The sequence below is a fragment of the Rhinolophus hipposideros genome (assembly GCF_964194185.1).
Source record: "Rhinolophus hipposideros genome assembly, chromosome: 9".
Taxonomy (NCBI): Eukaryota; Metazoa; Chordata; class Mammalia; order Chiroptera; family Rhinolophidae; genus Rhinolophus; species Rhinolophus hipposideros.
Genome location: NC_138055.1, coordinates 10,056,366 through 10,077,312, shown reverse-complemented (window position 1 = coordinate 10,077,312; position 20,947 = coordinate 10,056,366).

Genomic DNA, 20,947 nt, shown 5'->3' with positions numbered 1-20,947 from the left:
GATCCTGAGGATAAAAGCCCATTCTGTTCCATGGCCTGCAAGTTTCTAAATGGCAGCTTCCCACCGGCAGCTTCCTCTTTCTGGGTCAGACCCAGGCTCATCCCTGTCTTGAGACCTTTTCACCTGCTGTTCTCTGCTGCCTGGAATGCATCTCCCCTAGATCTTCATGAGCCTGTGTCCTCAACCAAAAGGCGTTTCCTGACCACCCCTCTGAGCAGCCTTGCCCTGTCCTCATTCACTCTCTCACTCACCGTGTGCCTGGTACGATTCCAAGAACTTACATTCACTCATTTAATTCTCACCACAGCCCTGGGAGGTAGGTCCTATTCTCCCCATTTTACAGATGAAGATATGGAGGCACAGAGAGGTGTTGTAGGTTGCAAAGTGCATTGTAAAGCCGGGGTTTCAAACTCAGGAAGCAGCCTGGCTCCTGTTTCTTCTGCATATCCTATTCGTGTTTTACTGGGTGACTAACACTTATCTCCATTAAAATGATCTTGTTTGTTTACTTATTTATTGTCCTCTCATTAGACTGTAAGCCTCGTGCGAGGTGGGGTCTCACGTGTCTCTTTCACTGTTGTATCCCCAGAACCGAGAATGGGGCTCACCACATAGTCGTGCTTGGGAAATGTTTGTTGGATGCATGAGTGACCTCTGAGGACAGGTTTCTCCTAGCAGAGCCCCCCACCGCTGCACTTACCACACCTCTGGTTCTGTTACCAGTGTCCCCCACCGCTCCTCTCCCAGACTCTGGGTTCCTCCAGCATGGGGCTGCATTCCTGAAGCTTTACGGCCCAGCACAGAGCCTGGCCTACAGAGTGTGCCCAGGAAATAGTTAAAAAATCGAGGGCCTTCACATTCTGTTTTCAGAGACTGTAAAATAAAAAACTTTCTTGCCAGCAAAGTGTAGGTTTGAGGGCAGGTGCCGTTTTCTCAAAAGGCAGTGGAGCTTTCACAGTGTTTTTCCAGTCCGGAGAGGCACAAACACTGTTTTGGGCAATCAGATGACTAACTTTTCCTTATTGCGAGTCACGGTTAACAAACATTAGCACAGCAGGTTATAAGTGACGAGGTCCTTACTATCGGTTGAGCCTCATGACTACAGTATTTTAATACCAACTTTATGGTAAAACGAGGCTGAGAGAGGTGACCTCACTAGCACAAGGTCAGGCAGCTAGTGAGAGGCAGAGCCTGGATGTTGTTTCTTTACTCATTCAACAAACATTTATGGAGCACCTTCTGTGTGCCCGGTCTGGAGCTCGGTGTGGAAGAGGCAGCAGAGAGCAAAATGGGTGAAGGTCTTGCTCTCAAGGAGAGCGCTTTTTAAGTGGGGGGAGGTAGACATCGGGCAAGTGTGCAGAGATGTGAGAAGTGGGTGAAGATGCTGCCACAGGGCTGTGTGTTAGGGAGCGATTTGGGGCGCAGCGCTGCCAAGGTGGGGGTTCAGGAAGGCAACTGTGAGGACGTGACATTTGTGCAGAGACGAGGACAAGGGGAGCAGGTCGGGCGGATGGCGGGGGAAGAGTGTAGCGGGAAGGGAAGTGGAGCGTTCCGTTCCCACATGACCTTCTGAGGAGGGAAGGACAGCCCTTGGATGTGGAGACTGGGAGGATCCCCGTAGTCATTCATCTGGGCCAAGCTTCCCTCCAGGCAGGCATTTCCTTGTCACTGGCTGGCTGGTTGCTGTCCCCTCTGCTTGCATGTGCCTAGTGCTGGGGAGCTCACCCCTCTCATGTTGCTACTTTGCCCTTCATGGACCTCCTTTTGGTAAACATTTCCAGTTCCTTTGTTTATTTCTTGGTGTCACCCCAAGTCCCACTCGGTCCCCATTTCCCCATGCCTTCCAGTTTGTCAGTTCTAACGAAATGGCCACCTCCAGATTCACTCTTCTCTCTCCTCCAGGACGTGTCTGTTTCTTGCTTGGTTTCTACCATCCGTTTTCGGGCCCTTTTCAATCTCCTGCATGTCTCCCCTTCATACAAACAACGTCGCTCTCCTTAACCCTCTCCAACCCCCCCGTCCTCTCAGACGCTCTGCAACCAGGCTGACAAGCTACTTGTGAGCTGTTGGCCTGGGCGTCTTTCTTTAGCTGACTTGCCAACATTCTTTCTGACATTTTTTCCTGGATGTTGCCATTCCTTTCTCCTCAGGGTCTCCCAACAAGCTGTTTTCTGGGCTGGAAGGTACCTGTGTTCTTGGACTAGTTTTTGGTTCTTGGTCTAACGCCACGTCTAGGGTACGCCTTCCCTCCCGCCTGCGCCAGGCTCCCTGTGCTTCTGCTCCCTGGCACTCAGGACCGGTAATTAAATGATTGTTCGTGCCCTTATTTGATCCATGAATGTCTCTTTCATCACACAGAGTGCCTGAGGGGGACGCCAGAACAGTGCCTGACAGAGTAGGTGCCCAACAAGTATTTATTGACTAAGCCCACTAATAAAGGGGTCACAATCGGTGTGAGATCACTCATTCTACTTGCATTACCCAGAGCCACCCTTTGCTGCAGGACCCTGTGTGTCTAATGACTGATAGTAAGATTCTTGTCTCCACAGGGCTTCTAGTCTAGCTGAGGGAGTGACGGCAAAAGCATTTTCTAAATCAGAAAAGGGAGACCCATAGGTGCCTGCCATGCCCCACACACAGCCCTTCCTGTTGTGTCTGAAAGTGAGCGGCACCGTATCGCTGTTCTCTAGTCAGGCTTCTGTGCTGTCTGGTCCTGTCTGCCCGTCCCACACAAGACAAATGAGTCGTCTAACAGGAACCTCCAGTGCCTTAGGAAGGGAAGGGGCATGTATTGAGTGTTGACTACGTCCACACACTGGGCTAGTGCTTTCCATAAACAATCGTCTCTGATTCTGTCTGAGTTCCCCCAGAGGGGCATCAACCCTCCCATCGAGGCCGGTGGGGAGAAGCAGGCTCACGTTCTGTCTATTGCTATGCCCCGGATCCCTCCCAAAATGTGGCAGCTGAAAACAACAACAATTCTTGTATTATCTCTTGGTTCCTGTGAGTCAGGGATTTGGGAAGGGGCTTGGCTGGGTGGTTCTGGCCTGGCATCTCGATGCCATTGTAGTTCCATGTGGCTGGAGCTGGAGCAGCTGGGGGCTGGCTATACCTTTTTCTCTGCATTTCGTCTTAGGGCCCGTCTCCTGGAGACTGGGCTTCCTCACAACATGGCAACCTCTGTGCAAACGCTTCCATGGGAGCTGAAGACTTCCAGGGCGTGTGTTGTGGCTAAGAAGCGGGAAGCTGCATGGCGTTCTACGAGCTGGCCTCAGAAGGTACACAGCATCACCCCGCCCCTTCTGTTGGTCACCAATAGGTCACGGCCTTGCTCGGGGTCAAGGCCCAAGGCTCTAGAAGAGCATGTGGAGGGGGAGATGTGGTGTGGCCATCGTGGGACACCAAATCTGCCACAGATGTCAGCTGGCTTTTTCTAGGGGTCCTCCTGTTGGTTGTCTGAGAATGTGTGACCCAGGGTTTAGGGCAATTGAATGCCAGACAGAGTTTCTGAGGAAGTCTAATTGGGAGGAAGCCTGGAATATGACCAAGGGAAACCTGATCAGAAGGAATGGAAATAGAGGAAGGGGCCAGTCACAGAGTCAGAGGCTGGCATTGTCCAGGGAGCGTGTTCTTGGCTGCACCGGCCGGAGCTTCAGCCCCATTGCCTGGGCAAGGCTGTCTCCTGAAGCTGCCTCTGCTGAGAAATGCTTTTCCAGGCTAATGCTGTCCCTTGTCCTGACTACCTCTCCCCAAGCAGCATGTTCTCAGAGCTTTTACTGCAGGGAAGTATGTGCTGGTGAGGCTGAGAAGAAAGCCCCGTCCTGCTGGCGTTTGTCTTGTGCTCTCTGTTGATAGATGGATCTTCTGTTTGTGCATCAGCCTAATAGGCTTGGTTAAAGGGAATGTGCCCCTGCCTTGTGTGCAGGTATCCCTTGAACTGTGATGGACCCCCCAAGGTCTCTCCTCCTGGGCACCTGTCAGTGTGGCCAGCCCCCCTACCAGTGCAGCAACCTGTATCTCCTCATGTGCCTCCTGAGAACCACTAGGGGTTATCACCCCATTTTATAGATGAGAAAACTGAGGCACAGAAAGGAGGAATGTCTTTCTCAAGGTCAGCCGGCTGGTAAAGGTGCAATTGGAATGGAAACCCAGCCTGGAACCAAAGCTGGCACTTCCCCACAATTCCAAGATCCCAAAAGGCTCTGAAAACTGAAAACTTTCTCATGAGCTTGGGGCAAGCACTTGATGGTAAACCTGATGTGATCTGAACATGAGGTTACTTGGAGTCTTTATTTTATCCCCCTCAGTATGACTGTTTATACGTTTTGCTGTGGAAAAAATAAAGGGTTTATGGAGTACTGCCCAGAGCTGTCTGGGCATATTGTATTTCCCCGAAAAGAAGACCTAACCAGAAAATTAGCCCTAGCACGATTTTTTAGGATGACAGCCCCTGAACATAAGCCCTCATGCATCTTTTGGAGCACAACTTAATGTAAGACCCGGTCTTATTTTGGGGGAAACACGGTAATATATCCTTTATGGTAGGCCCACCGTAAAACCTTGTGAAACCCAAAGGCTTCAAAGTTACCAAACACACTCAGCCTCAAGGTTTCAGGTAAGGAATTGTGGGTCTGTACCAAACTTTTCTGTCTTGGCAATGTGAAGCTCACTACCCCCATTTTACAGATGAGAAAGACTGAGGGTGAGTCTTTTCTGCCTCCGGCAGACCCCGTGGGACCACAGTGCTTTATCGTCCGGTTGGAAGTGTGCTGGTGGGAAGGGAAGGGGTTGAGTCACCAGCCCCCCCCTCCCCAGAGCTCCCGAGCCTTGTCGCCCCAGTACATTTTTAAAAATAGAAAACCTGGAAGGATTAAAGCCCCAAAGGATGCTTCAAGTCCCACGGAAGAAAGGGAGCCTTGCTGTACAGTCCCCATGGTCGGCATTCAAATTTATTTTTTTTATCTCAGCTGGATGTACACTCACCCATCACAGGATCCGTTCTCAGAATAGAGAGGTACCTGTTGAATCATCCACCCCACTTCCTGCCTCCTGCGGGCATCTCTCCAAGTGCTGAGCCATCCGCTTCTCTCTGTGGCCTCAGATATATCAGGATTTGCAGCCCTGGTGACAGGAGACAAAATAGACTCCCATTTCCTTCGGAACCATTGAGCTAGTTTAGAGAGCGCTCGACTTTTCAATGGGATGAGCAGTAGCCAGGCCTCTCCTTGGCGTTTTCTTTCTGCGCTATTTAATTTATTCTGTGGGAAGCTGGGGTTTGGTGTCCTGAGGACAAAGGTAAACACTGATTTTGGCTTGCTCTGGCTGTGGAGTCATTGACTGGTCCACTTTCCTCAGCACATGTGTTTTTCTCTTCTCTGTGCCATGTGTCCTGGCTCCAGTGTCCTTAGGACTGGAAACCATGCCTGGCAGGTGCCTGGAGAGCCTTGTTGGGGCCAAGAGACTGCAGGTGATAGATATTTCAGGGAGGTTTCATGGGGCAGTATGGCACCATGGCAGGGCAAGCAGACATCCGTGGAGGCAGACATCCGTGGAGACATCTGTGAATCCTAGGTCACCCCTCGGACAGGTCGTGCGACTGTCTGAGCGTGGGCTCCCTCAGCTGTAAAATGGACGAGATCATCTTATGGATGTAGTGAGAATTAAGTCAGGTAATATGTAAAGTGCTTAAAGCAATACACCCTTAATCCATGCCCATCAGAGTAGCATGGTCACCAGAAGCCTGTGGGGGCCTCGACTGGGACGAGATCTTGCAACATTTCAGAAGCAGTTGCTGATCACATATGAGGATTCAGACCCTGAGCTGGCCACTCAGGGTACAGAGAGAGACCCAGTCATGTTCTCAAGTAGCCTGAAGGTTAGTGGGAAAGGAGGTGTGGTTAATCCAAGGGCTGCAATACCTACAAAGTACTAAATGAAATATATATCACATTTACATTTCAAAAGCAGATTTCACATAAAAATCCAGATTTTTGGCTTCCGTTAAGATCTAGCCACACTGCACTGGTTTTGTTGCTTGCTGATAAGAAGCTGGAGCTGAACAGGGGCTGCCCCCTAGGCCAGGGGCTCTGTACTTTGCCACAGTCCCCACTACTCCCAATTGCATCACATCTGACCTTCACAGTCATGTATGTTTGCAGTCAGGCCCTCTGGGAAATTGCAGATAAATTACAATGCAATGTTGTGAGTGCTGTGGGAGCACACGAGGGATAATAACTCAGCCTTGGGCGGTCAGGACAAGCTTCCCAAGGGAGGCAAAGTCACAGCTGCGTTGCTATAAACCTGCGGATGCTTCCAAACACCCTTGTCTTTATGGCTCAAGTGCAGGACTAGAGGACACAGAGTCAGAGCTGGCAGGGATCTCTTGACAGAAAGCAACCAAGGCTCAGGGGCTTGACTGAGCTCACACAGCCAGCTGATGGCACAACTAGGGCCAGAACCAGGACTGTCAACCAGAAATAGGTGTGGGCCTCAGGAGTCAGGAGGATTTGTACTCTGGAATCTTGAACTTGAACTTACTTGCTCGTGACCTTGGATAAGTTGTTTCATATTTTTGAAACTCAGTTTCCTCATCTGTAGTGTAGGGCTAAGGATTCTGACCTCAGAGGAATGTTTTGAGGGCCAAATAACGAGAAAATGGATAGGGGGACACGCAGAAGCCCAAAAGACTGTAGACACGTGAGGGTCATTACGATTGTTGATGCCAGATATTGGCATCATCTGTTTGACAGAGACCCTGAAGGGGATCTGTCCCCCCATCTGTCTCTGCCACTCGCTGTGGGAGCATGCATGGCACTTTTCCAGGCTTGGACCCAGGAAGGGAATGTTTTGGGATTTTCTGACCTTGGCTGTGGTTGAGACACTGGGTGCAGAGCCCAAGGGTTTCCCTCCTCCAGGGGGCTCCAAGGTCAAAGGAGATACTGAGACAGAGATGGGAAGGAAGCAGAATTTCCTAGGAAAATGAGGAGAAATGTCAATAATTTTTTTGTTTTCTTCAAGACACCTATCACTGTGTATCAGGGACAAACTTTAAATCCTATTCAGTGGAACTATTCAGTTCACTGGAACTATCGAGATGATATAACACTGTGGTCAATTACCCCCATTCGGGGGTCCCACTGTCCTGTGTTCAAATCTTGGCTTTCCTCCTTATTGACTGTGTCTTTGGGGCAAAATTTCAAAATTCTTTAAACCTCAATGTTCTCATCTGCAAAATGGGCTTTAAAAAATTTTTTTATTGGGGAATATTGGGGAACAGTGTGTTTCTCCAGGGCCCATCAGCTCCAAGTCGTTGTGTGTCAATCTAGTTGTGGAGCGAGCAGCTCAGCTCCAAGTCCAGTCGCCATTTTTAATCTTAGTTGCAGGGGGCACAGCCCACCATCCCGTGCGGGAATCGAACTGGCAACCTTGTTATCAAGAGCTTGCGCTCTAACCAACTGAGCCATCCAGTCACCCCCCAGCAGGCTTGTTGTCTTCAATCTAGTTGTGGAGGGTGCAGCTCACTGGCCCACGTGGGAATCGAACTGGCCACCCGGTTGTTCAGGCTCGCGCTCCAACCAACTGAGCCACCCGGCCGCCCTCTGCAGAATGGGCTTCTTGGAAATACAGTCCCTATTTTATATAGTTTGCGGGAATTACATGCTATTATGTAGTAGATGGTTTAGCACAGTGGGAGGCTCAGTAAATGCCAGTGATTACTATTGGAAATACTGTACTAACAACCACCATCCGTCATGTTTGTACAGCATTTTACCATTTCTGAACTAGTTGTGCTTTTCGTATCCCGTTTGACCTTCACTACAATTCTTTGAGGTGGCCAGTGCGGGGATTATGACCTCCTTGCTCAGATGAGAAAACTCGATCCCAGAGAAGGCAGCGGTCTGCTCAAGGTCACATAGCTTGTGAGTGGCAGAGCGAAGTTCAAGTCCTCTTAGAGGAAGGAGGAGCGGCTGTGTCCCGGGGGGTCAGGCCAGACCACCTGAGTACCACGTGGGGCTGCCCTTTGGTCTCCCAGAGACCCCTTTATAGAGAAATAATCTGGGGCGCTGCGTCAAACCCTCATTGCACCTGTTTATACTCTGAGCTGGTACCACCCATGGGGGCAAAGAAATTTCTCCTTGTCCTGTGGTGTCAGACTGACTTTCGCTGCATTTGTCCTAAAACGACCTCTAGGGGATTTTCAGCACCCCCACCGGGCCTGGTTCCTGTTTACCAAAGGGCCATGTGTTCTGAGTCCTAGCCACAGGATGGCGCTGTTCCCCAAGGCATGAAAAGGCGTGACCGTCCCCGGGATGGTATTTCAATGCATCAAACATCAGTTCTACACCTACTACGTGCAAGTCAGTGTGGCTGTTGAGGAGAGGCCTTCAGTTATTCATTATTGCTATATTAAGAGATATAAGTAACGGCAACAGCAATAACATTGGTACAGGTTTCCATAATTGAGTAATTGAGTAATTCACATCGGTTTTCTGGTTTCATTTGCCAAACAATCCTGATATATTAGATGAGGTGGGTCTTTCCACCCCTGTCTGAGGAGGAAACTGGGCCACAGAGAAGTGACAGGACTTATGTAAAGACACAGAACAGAGTGGCACATGGTAGGCCCTCAGCGAGTCGTAGGTGGTGGATTGGATGGGGTAGACCAGACATCTGTCTCCTCCATGCCATTCTTTGTCTGTGAGGGCAGAGATTGTCTTATTTGTCTTCCCGGCCACACTCCTAGCACAGTGCCTGGTTGAGGGCTTCAGCAGACCTCTGCAGTAGGGAGAAGAGAGGCAGGGGGGCTCCCTGCAGGCCACTCAGCCTTCCCCGAAGCTGCAGTGCCGAGCGGCACGCCAGCTGCAGCTTCCAGGCCAGCCTGGAAGGCTCTCCGGGTGCACTCAGGCTGAGAGATGCAGCCTCTGGGTTGGAGCTGGTGGAAAGCCTGCAAAGGCAGGTCACTGCTTTCACCATGAGGCATGGGCAGGGCAGGAGTGACTCACCGGGATTTGGCTCCTGAGGGCTGCAGGTGGCTGAGTGGTCTGGAATGATTCATTTGTTCATTCATTCATTTATTCATTTAACAAATATTTCCTAAGTACCTGCTACATACCAAATGCCAGGATTGCCGAGATGAAAAACACAGCCCCTGTCCTCCTGGAGCTTTCAGAGCAGTGGGGGAGACAGAGGGTAAATAGACAACAATATCAGGCTTGCTTGCTCAGAGGTCTGTACTAAGTGCTGGGGTGGAGTGTGTGTGAGTGTGTGTGTGTGTGTGTGTGTGTGTGTGTGTGTGTGTGAGACTGAGTCTACCAGGGGTAGGGAGATAGGTTACACAGAGGAAGGAACCTTTGCTCTTAAAGGATGAGACAAGTTTGCAGATGACCAGGCAAAGAAAGCAGTGTGAAGGCAGAGGAAAGGCGAGTCAGGGGCAGCGGTGTGCGCACAGAAACGAGCTGTCACAGGTCCTCGTGCTTTGTGGATGGGTCAGAAGTCCTGCAGAAAGACAGCGGGGCCGTCAGAGAGGGGCCTTGAAAGCTGTCCTGAGGACCAGGAATTGTGTCCCAGTCTTCAGGGAATTTCAAGACTTTTGGTCAGCATGCCAGCAGCAGAGCTGAGCTCTGGGACCCAAAGGTGAACACAAGTTCCTGCCGTCAAGGAGAATGTGGAGAGAAGCCCAGCCACTCACGTTCACTGAGCCCTGACGATGTGCAGTGCGTGGTGCTAAGTGCTTCCTGAGTTTTGGCTTCTTACCTAGCTTACAAGGCAGGGACTATATCACCCTCGTCTTACAGCTGGGTAAACTGAGGCTTGGAGGCTTAAGTAAGTTGTCCAAGTCGTAGAACTAGTAAGGTGGTGATGGGACTTCTTTGGGCTTTTTCTTTTTTTTTTTTGCGTTTGAATGGTCACCTTTACAAGAATAGATTCATACATTTTATATAGATTTTTTTCATGCTTATGATACAAAATTCAAAACGTGTCCAGTGAAGTTGCTCTTGCTTATATCCCTGCTTCTGGCCCTTCCCCCTCAGAGGTGCCCGCTCTTACTAGTTTCTTGTGTTTTCTTCGAAAGGTCTTCGATCCAGACTCGAGCACAAAAGGTATGAAATGACAAGTGCATGTGAATCACAAGTGTGGGCTTCAGTGACAGTCTGCAGTGGACTGAATCCTGACGTGTGTGTGCGTGTGTGTGTGTGTGTGTGTGATGGTGTCGGGCTGGACTACTGTGGTGGCCGGATGGAGAAGAGGGCCTGAGGACCAGTAGGGCCTGGAGAGAGACGGAGTGGGGTGCGGAGGGGAGAGAGGCTGCGGCGGGTTTGCCACGACGGCAGGCGTCTGGCGGGGCTGGTGGTGCACTGAGAGGGAGAGGCGGCCGTGGGGCTGGCCAGTCCCTGACGGAGGCCTCCTGCGGGCCCCTGGAGCAGTTCCAGGCCATCAGGCTGCGTACAGGAACCGAGCTGCTGGCACTGGGCCGACGGGGCGTCTGGGAGATGTGGCCTTAGTGGGGCATTGTGGGCAGGTCATGTCTCTCCAGCCTTAGTGCCAGGAAGCTTCACAGAAGTTCCTGGCCCCAGGTGTTCTTCACTGTGGAGCGAAAGGCAGGGTGGTGGGGGTGGAAGGTTTGCGAGAGGCCTAGGCTGGAGTGGGCTGGGGGCCCGGGGTCCTTCTCCGGAGGTTTCCAGGCCGCATCTGAACAAGGGTCCACCGTGTCAGAGGTCTCCTGGGCAAGGTGGGCTGCCTGTACATAGACATACTATTACCTGTTATACCTCCTCTATGTGTAATACACATAATAACAGGCAGTGTATGTTACTTTGTTTGACGTTACCTCCCCGTTTTCGAATCCAGTTCCAGGATAATGAGTGGGGGCTCCGGCATCCTCCCCGCCTTTCTCATGCTCAGGCGGCCTCCTCCCCAGCCCCCGGGAGCCCCTTCGGGTGGCCTGAGCCTGGTGACCTAGCTCGTAGGCTTTGCTAACTTCTGGCTTTCGGGAAGAACACAGTGTTCCACACTCACCTTGTACTTTCCCTTCCCAAGTCCTAGAAGCAGCCATTTCTCCAGGGAGCCCTGGTTCCCTTTCCTGAGAAACGCTGTTTGAAGGCCACGCTCCCGGGTTGGGGAGATGGAGGGAAGCAGCCGGTTCCGGAGGAAGGGCCTCCGACCCGGGCAGCCCCTTGGCTCTGGTCACCTTGAGCTCGTCCCTCCACCTCCCCTAGGGGTTGAGAATTGCAGGGCCAGTGACGTCCCTTCCAGACTCGTCTGGGTTCAAGGACATGGCGTAGGAAATAGCCATGCTGTGTGCCGGGGGCTGCAATGGCACAGTGGGAGCCCAGAGACATGGACTCGGGCCCCAGCTCTGCCGCTGTGTGTCTGAGGGACCGCCCTGAGCCTCACGGTCCCCGGCTGTGAGGTGGGGACAGCAGCACGCGCCTCTCAGGACGGTCAGGCTACGTGAGACCGTGGGAGATCTCTGACAACCTCACCCAGGGCAGCTGCTCAGTGGAGGTGAATCCCTTGGCCGTCCTCAGTCATACGAGTGCAGCTGAGGACTGGATTAGAGGATGGTTTGGCGCGGGGGAGACAGGTGGCTAGGAAAGAGGAAGACATTGGAAAATAGAAGCTCGTGGACAAATAAAGGGGAGGGGAGATTAACTCAAAATAGGGAAGATGACTAAAACATTTTTTAAAATTTACGTGTATTTGGTGAGTACTGTATTAATCTCAGGTATACAATAGAATGCCTTGACATTCATGTACCGTATAATGTTATCAGCACACTAAGTCTAGTGGTCACTGTCCCCGGCAAACTTACCACAGTCTTACTGAGTATATTCCCTGTCACCTTTATCACCCGGCTCTCCACCCCCTCCCCGCTGGCAGCCATCAGTTTGATCTCTATTTCTCTGAATCTGCTTTTGTTTTTGTTTTTGTTTTTTTAGATTTCACATATGAGTGAAACCAGACAGTATTTGTCTTTCTCTCTCTGACTTGTTTCACGTAGCACGATGGGAAGACCATTTTCATTGTCACATCTGTCCAGTAAAGGAAGGCTCTGTTTGCTTGGCGGAGGTGGAGAGCCTCTGATTGCCGGGGGCACGCAAGCAGAGGCTGAGGGATGTGCCATTGGGATATTTTTGTGAGGTTGCCCTGACCGGCCAGGAGGTTCATTCATTCACTCAGCACACTTGGAGAGGGTTGTCCTTGCCTGGCCCTGTGATGGAACAGGGAATGCCAAGGTGAATGGGACGCCATCCCGGGCCAAGGGAATGACCTGATCTCAGAGGTCTCTTCTGCCCTGCGGTTCTGTGCCTCCACGCGCCCAGGCCTTGGAGCGAATTGGCTGAGGCTTTTCACTGTGTGCCCCTTGGTATTGATCTCCTGGAGCTGGCGCTGGCTGGGGAGCGGCAGCAGGAGGACGCCGCAGTGTTATTAGTGCGGAGGACATGCTGTAATCTGTCAGTGTCACCCTGGTCACAGCTGGCCGAGGAGCCATCCTACTGTTAACTCCTCCCTTCCCAGCAGCCACCAAGCACGCAACTCGTATAGCACCCTCCCCAGCACTTCCATCTGTCCCTTTAGAAGGGGCAATGTGGCTGGTTCCTTTTTTCCTTTTTCTCCCTGGTGTGAACCCTCTGCCTCAGTCACACTGATATATTCAGTGTTTCCCAAACACAACTTGGACATTCCTACCTCTGTACTTTGTTACCAGATTTTCCTACCAGCTATGGTCACCAAATCTACCCCCATCCATCCATCATCTTAGCATCTAAAAATCCACTCATTTTCCCATTTTTTCCAACCAACTATCCATCTGTCTATCCATCCAGTCATCCATCCATCCATCCTCCCACCCTCCGTCTAGTCAACCTCGCACGTCAGTTCCGTCCAACTCAGTTCCACTCAGCTCAGTTCAATTCAATTCAGTTCATGAGATCGCTGGGCTTTGCCTTGTGCCAAGCAAGTGACAATTGAGTTCCGTCTCTGTTGTCGAGGACCCCTGGGAAGAATCCCCTTCGTCCTGCCTGGCCAGTTCTGCCCGCACTCTGTGAGCCCTTTGCCAGTCCCTTCAGCAGAAGCATTGACTCCAAAGGGCTGTATTATGGAAGAAAGTTTAGTGTGGTTTTTGCAAACTCTACAGGAGCTAAGATAGGAGAGAGGCAAAGTGTGGGCAAGAGGTGAGAGCAAGGGGACCAGTGGGACAGGAATTTTGGCTCCGTGGAGGGAGGAGCTCCCCTTCCGCTGTGAGCACTCTAGCAGACTTGAGTGGGTGTGCATTGGGGGATGAAAATAAAGAGAAGGGGACAAGAACACTGGAGAAGTGGGTTTATGTGGGTCGAAGACGTGAGCTCTGGAGCCAACAGAATGCCGAGAACGCTGCCCCAGCTCTGCCATATTCTTGCTTGTGACCTTGAGCACACCATATCTCAATCTCTCTGAGCCTCATTGCTCCCTTTGTGTAATAATCACATCGATCTCCTAATGTTGCTGTTAGCATTAAAATGTAAAGTGCTGAAATCAATGGCTGGCACCAAGGGAAAGCTCAGTAGATTCTGCTGTGATTATTCTTACTCTTCATTGAGCCCCAGCTACCCCCAGGCACCGTGCTAGGAGCTTTCCCATTCCGTGTCTCCTCACACCAGCCCAGCCCTAATCCTACTGAACCCATTTTGCAGATGAGGAAGTGAAGGCTCAGGAGGGCTATCTGTTGCTTGTGTTACACAGCTGGTGAAGGGTGAAACTGGGCTTCAGACACAGGCCTATCTAATTTTACTGCCCATTCTCTCCCGCCTGCCCTTTTCTGCTTCCTCTCAAGGCTGTGAGTGGTCTGGATGCAAGGATCCTGCAACTTGCGTCTCGTTTCTGTGTGGGGCGCCCTTCTGGCCTTCTCTCTCTATTTTTTTATTTTTATTTTTTTAAATTTTATTGGGGGAATGTTGGGGGACAGTGTGTTCTCCAGGGCCCATCAGCTCCAAGTCATTGTCCTTCAATCTAGTTGTGGAGGACGCAGCTCAGCTCCAAGTCCAGTCGCCGTTTTCAATCTTTAGTTGCAGGGGGCGCAGCCCACCATCCCATGCGGGAATTGAACTGGCAACCTTGTTGAGAGCTCGCGCTCTAACCAACTGAGCCATTGGCTGCCCCCCCCCCGCCCCCCCTTCCCCCGCCTTCTCTACTTTTAGCTTTGAGTTGTTAATTATTGTTTCATGTATGTTTTATCTCTTCTGAACAGAGCGTAAGATCAAGAAAAAGTTTTCTTTTCTGCAGCAACTGAAGTATTAGCTTTGACAATGAAAGCTACATAATTTATGTTTCCCTTTTTGCTTTGCTTGCCAGGTAGCTTGCACTTTTTGTCATATTTCTTCCTTCTCCTTTCCATGGCCTCGGTTTTCTACTTTTAATATGCTTTTTATTTATGTGTCCTTTACTGTAAGATGTTCCACTCATAGAAGGAGCTGCACAAATAGAGGTTAATTACATAGAAAATGGCAGATAGCAAATCACAGGTAAATCAAATAAAACTATGAGCTTCAGGAAAGAGACTTGCCTAACTTCTATCTGTTTCCCCACAGTGTCTAGCCCTGGCTCTGGCTTGGTGAATTTTGCATGGAAAGCTCAGGGGTGATTTTCCCCATCATGTCTGGGTGAGAGGTTCTCCTTGCACTTAGAATCAAATCCAAAGGGCTGCCTTGTGACGACGGACCTCTGCCCACCTCTTTCACCTTATCCTGTGTCACGTGTCCCTTGCTCACCAGGGATAGCCATTTGGGTCATCTTTTAGATCTTACAGGATGAATTCTTTCCTGACTCAGGAAAAGGGGCTTTGCACATGCCTAGAACTTTCCCTTCCCTTCCATTTCTTGTTTCTGTTGGGCTCACTCTCCTTATTCTTCAAATTTTAGCTGAAAGTTAACATCACAGAGGGGCTGCCCCTACTGCTTTGTCTAAGGGGGTTGTGGTAGCAGGGCTTCACAGACGGCCCCCGGCATTGCCTCACTTCTCACATGCATGCTGCTACTCCCATCAGGAGGTGGCCTTGATTTCTCCTCCCCCTGGAAGTGGCCTTGGGACTTGCTTTGACCAACAGAATATGGCAGAGGTGACTCGCTGACACTCCCGAGGCTCAGCCTTCAGTTGACTGGCAGCTTCCAGTTTGGGCCACTTGGAACCCAGCTGCCATGCTGTTAGAGGCCCAAGATGCACCCAGAGGCCACGGGGGTCGCCAGCCCCGGCCGAGCCCCCAGAGGACAGTCAGCATTGACTGCAGCCCAGTCAAGTCCCCGGATGGCTGCAGCCTCCATCGTCAACGCATGTAGCAGAAGAACCGCCCCGCTGAGCCCAGGGAATCGTGCGGGACAGAAAGATGGTGCTTGTTGTTTTAAGCCTCTAAGTTTTAGTTCCCCAAAGGAGAGGTCTGTTATTTTTTTCAAAATCATCGCCCCAATACGTTTACTTCATAGCACTAATGACAATTTGTGATTGTATAATGATTTGATTCTTCACTTGCTAATTTTCCCTCTCCCACTCTGAAACACGTTATAGGAGACTGAACTCAGATGCCACGTCTGGTTTGATTGCGCTACGCCCATCACTGAGCACGGGGCGCGAACGAACGAATGAATGGCGTCAGAGTGGTCCTGCACCTGCCTGCGGTAGGCTGGGCGGCACCGGAAGGAGGTGGATACAGCCCAGGCCTCTGCTCTCCAGGGCTCTCACCCTCAGGACTGTGAAGCCCCTGCTGCACCCCCTTGCATGGGGTGCCTTTGTACCCCATGCGCCCTGGGCCCCTCCCGTCTCCTTGCCCTCTGGGCCGCCTCCATTAGTGCACCTGTGACCCCGTGTCTGCGGATGATGGAGGCAGGACAGAGGACAGTGGGTGCGAATGAGGACCCTGGATGCCGCTGTGCACACCCTAAGCGTGTCTGGCGCCCCGGCACATTTCTGGACTGTTCGCTTTCACAGAAAGTGCTATGTTCCTGTTCCTCTGTATCAGGTACGGTTCCGATGCTTTTACTTCATTTACTCCACATGGCAGCCTGACCAGGTACGTGCTCTTGTTATTATCCCTCTTTTACAGGTGAGGAAACGGAGGCATTGGCCCTTGCCCAAGGTTGTGCTGCTAGGAAGCACCCCCAGAGCCGGGATCGAACCCTGGCAGTCCAGAGCCCACGCTCTTACCCCCATACCTTCCTGCCTCTCCGAGCCTCAGTTTCCATATCTGTAAAGGGAGGAATACGTCTTGCTTATCGGGCTGTGATAATATATGATTTGGCAGTGCCGGCATATTGTAGGCTCTCAATAAATCCCGGTTTGCTGCAGTGGGACAGACAACCAGGGCTCCAACGATGGGCGACATTGTAGGGTTTACTGTGAGGGCCCCAGGGAGCCATCGAGTGAGGGGGTGCCATAAAGAACCAGTGGTATGGCTCACCCCCTCCCCTGCCCCTCCCCGGGCTCACCCCAAGCCTTGGTGGCTGTGCTTCACTTCCCTATGTCTGATTTCCCCCGTAAGATGTTGAATGGCTTATCCCAGACTTCCTGCCTTGAATGGAGTGGGAAGGGATACTCTCCTTCTCCCCCTCGAGCCAAGCCGGCTGCTCCCTCTGATGGCAGCCGGTTGTCTCAGAGAGCCCATCCGTGGCCCTCTTTCTCTCTCCGCCTCGAGCACTAGCAGATGAGAGAGGTGCCTGGGTTGGTCTCACCATTGCCTTCTTATTCCCCCGGGAATCCTTTGCACAGCAGTGTGGGTGAAGTGAGACCGAGACCGGTAGCTTGGTGGGAGAGGGAGAAGGGCGAGAAAACAAGGGAGAGAGTGGGGAAGGGAGCCAGAGCAAGAGAGAGAGGGAGGAGGGAGACTGAAAAGGAGAGACAGAGAGGTAATGACGGGGGGGGGGGGGGGGGGGGGGGGGGGTCTGGGCTCATTGCTTCAGGGCTGGGTACGCCTGATGACAAAAACGGGCCGTCTGCCCTAGTTTTATGTTCCTTTGTTCTGACCGACGTGTTGGGACACATAGGTGCACACATGTATGCACACACACGCACATATGGGACGTGTCCACACAGAAGCGACATAGTGTTCACGCCTCTGTGCTTACTTGTGCACGTAGGTCAGGTATGTAGAGAAATGTGTGCGGCGGGCGTGCACACAACCTTGCTGACACCACCTCCTCCCCCCGCCTCTGTGCGGCTTTAGCATCTTTCCCAGCAGCCCCCTGTTTCCCTGGCCCGGGCCCTGTCTCTGCCGAGAGCTTCCTGCAGGAAAGTCCACGTCCTTATCATGTCTGCACACTTGGGACAGGATCAGGCCTGGTAGACGGGGCGTGGTTATTCAGTGCTGACAGACTGCACGAATCTGTGGATGAGTGGACCTGATTCCAGGGGTGTGTGTGTGTACGTGTGTGCGCGCATATGTGTGCCTGGAAGGATATGGCCGTGGGCCTCCACGCACCGCGTGCTGGGGACCTATGGATGTGGCTAGTAGGTGTGCATAGAGGAACGTACATGCACACACCTGCAGAAGTGTGCCGTCGTATGCTGGTAAATGTCTGCCATTCTTCATGAAGGAAGAACCCCTGACCGGCAGCCTACGCCCATCTCTGTGGCATAAACTCTCCCAGCGTGGCCCATTTCATGGTGCCAGCGCGGCCTCACTGAGCTCGCAGTTGAGAAGAGATGCACACAGTGGCTTTGTGAGCCCGTGGGGGGTGGCCCCGCACACTGCCAGGTTTGTGTTTGTGACAGCCGTGGTGGGGAGGGCGGGCAGGGCCTGGGGGAAGTGTGCAAGCTGTCCCAGAGACGTTTCTTTCCAGAGCCTGGGCCCCAGGCAAGCAGGTGGCCGTTGGCTACCAGCCAGCTTTCTCAGCCATCAGCTTGGAAGCCAGTCCAAACTGATGCCCCTTGTTAGGCAGGTCGGGACACTCGCTGAGACAGCCACCTTCCCTCACACGCCACAGACGCTCTCGGGGCTTCGGGGTTTGGTGAGGCAGTACTGCTGCAAGCGGGCACCTCTACGTCTGGAACCTGAATGGAGGAGGCAGAAGGAGGAATGCTTCAAACCTCCATCAGAGAAAAAACAAAACAGAACAAAACAAAAACCTCCATCAGAAGGGGTGGCTGGGGACAGTGAGGGGTCGGCTGCTGGGGCCTGGAGCCTGCGGGAGGCCAATTCACTGTGCAAGTCTGGACACATTGCTTGTCCTCTCTGGACTCCAGTCATGTCTTTTTCCCGTGAAGGTGTAGGTCTTCTGAGCTCTACGGCCCCTTACCTGACCCTGTGGAAGTCGGAGCCCGTGGGTGTTGAACTCTGGAGTGAAAAGCCAGAGAGAGGCTGTCGTGCTGTGCACATGTACAAGAGGGGCCCCTGCCTCTGACCACACCCCTCCCCCTGGGGGGAGGCCGCATCCCTCTTCTAGACCTCTCTCTGATGCCTGCTACTTGAGAATCTCTGCCCAAAGGGTCCTGAGCCAGATTCCAGGGCTGACTACCTCTGTCTTGAGATTGGACTGGCCCAAGAGTGGCCAAGGAGTGGCTATTTCCAGCGGCTGGCTGGAACCTGGATGGGCACCCGGTTTGTGGGAGAGACCCAGCACATGCGGAGTGAATCTGGATGTGGGAGGAAAGAAGGGCTGGGCTGTGGGCTGGGAGCCAAGGTCAAGGGCCGGGGTGGGCGTGGCCCAGGCTGCCGTGTGCCGTGCAGAATTCAGAGGCAGTTAAGAATTCTAAACTCAAACCTACTCTCAGGTCATCATGAAGATTTATCTGTCAGAACAGAAGGGTAGAGCATTATTGTAAAGTTCAGTAGTTTGATTTTTAGTGTGAAATATTTCAATTTATGGTCTGTGGGCCTCTACTTGTATTCTTGCCCAGGGACCTGTAAATGTTAGGGGTGAGGCAGGAGGAAGAGCGCTTGTGTGGCCCCTGGGAACTCGGCCTGCACTGAGCAGAGTTCTGATTGTTGGCCAGTTCTAGAGCGGAGTTTTCTGGGGTCCCAGGAAGCAGGGCTGCCTCGTAGGTCTGTGTGGCTCAGGTCTCTGCATGCGTCTCCTTTCTCTTGAGCCCCAAGGAGAGCTGCGCATGACAGAGCTTCCTCCCCTGAATGTTGCACAGTCTTCCCTCCCAGAGACCCCACCGCCCTTCATGGAGCTCAAGAAGAAGCCCTGTCTGTGTCAGGACCGGGGCGTGACTTTTGGGTTTCTCCCTTATCCCCATAGGTCACTCATGGATCGGTGCGTTTCTAAGGGGCCTGCATGCTCCCCATAGATCCCTCTTGTGGCTCTCCCAATGAAAATACTAAAACGCCTCGGCCAGTGAATCCCAGCCGCTGTAATGAACGGCGCTTCCATGCTTCTTTTTGTCTGTGATGACAGATGTCAGAAGGACACAATGAAGCTTTCGCTTCTTTTAGAGCAATGTGTCATCATGTTTTCATTTCAAACAAGCACTGGTCCGCTGTCCTTTTTCCTGTTTGTTGTGGCATCGGTTGTGAGTTCATACTGACCTTCTGAGTCAACAGTAATAAATTCAGTAAGGGTGGTGATGGGAAGGTGGGCATAAGAGAAGAAGCATTTTACAGTTTACCAACAGAGGAGTACTTTACTGTTTGCTTTTGAAATCTTGATTTGATTTTGAAGTGCCTTCCTTCCTCCCATTCTAGGCAGTATGACAGTTTTCTAAAGTTCAAATGGACTAAATGAAATGCATTTTAAATGCATTTTGGGAGGCACGTACAGCCCTCCTTCAAATAGCTGACCCTAGCAGTTTGACCTGACCTGCGCCGGACAATGAGGGGCTAGCTCTTTAGTTGCCTTCAAATGGGGCCTTTCTTCACTGTCAAGGGTCAGATCTTCCTGTTAGCGTCCTGTTAGGGGCAGAATGTTTGTGCCCTCCCCCCAGTATATATGTTAAAGTCCTAACCCCCAATGTGATGGTATTTGGAGGTGGGATCTTTGGGACGTAATTGAGTTAAATGAGGTCATGAGGGTGGGGCGCCCATGATGGGATTAATGTCCTTGTAAGAAGAGAAAGAAAGACCAGGACTCTTTCTCTCTGCATTGTGAGGACCCAGACAGCAGGTGCCTATCTGTAAGCCAGGCAGAGGGTTGTCACCGGAAACCGAATCAGCCGGCACCTTGATTTTGGACTTCCCAGGTTCCAGAACTGTGAGATAAATGTCTGCTGTGTAAGCCCCCCAGTCTGTGGTATTTCATTATAGTAGCCCAGGCAGACTAGAATACATCCCATCTTGCCTTTCCCATTTCTTCAAGTCAAGAGTCCCAGGGCCCTTTCCAGGACCATCCCCATTTGTTTCCCTGTCCACGGCCCCTCCCAAGGAACACCCCTGACCAGGGAGTCCATTCCAGGCTGTGCACTTTCATGGGCTAACTTGAAACCCTGGCGTGTCATTGGGGTTTTGAGTAGGGCTGGTTTATTCTAAGACAGAAACCTCAAGGCCATCATTCTCATGGTCTTCAAATATCTAAGGGACTATTGTGCTGAAAAGGGAAGGGACCCATTCAGTGTTGCTGCTTCAAAGGAAGAATGGATTAAAATTCATGGTAGAGGAGACTTTCACAATGAGCACTGCCCAGCCTGGGCTGGGGCTGCCTATGGAGGGGGTGAGCCCCCTGTCCCTGGAGGTGTGCAAGTATCAGGAATGTTTATGAGAGGACTCACGACCTGAGGAGTGGGGCTGCTCTAAAGTATGGCTTCTAAGCCTCCCCTCCCCCAATTCTGAGACTTTGTGGCTTTGAGTTTGTTTAAAATGGGATGCCAGGAGTTGGGAAAGCAATTAAAGAAATCCACTGAAGTGAGGACCAAGCTATAAAAAAAATCTTTATTTCATGTACCAGGATTTTTTCTTTTTTTTTCTTTTTTTAGTTTTCTGCTTTTTAAAATTTTTTTCTGTTAACAGTCTGAAAAAAAAAAAAAAGGACCCACCAAGAAAATAAAATGG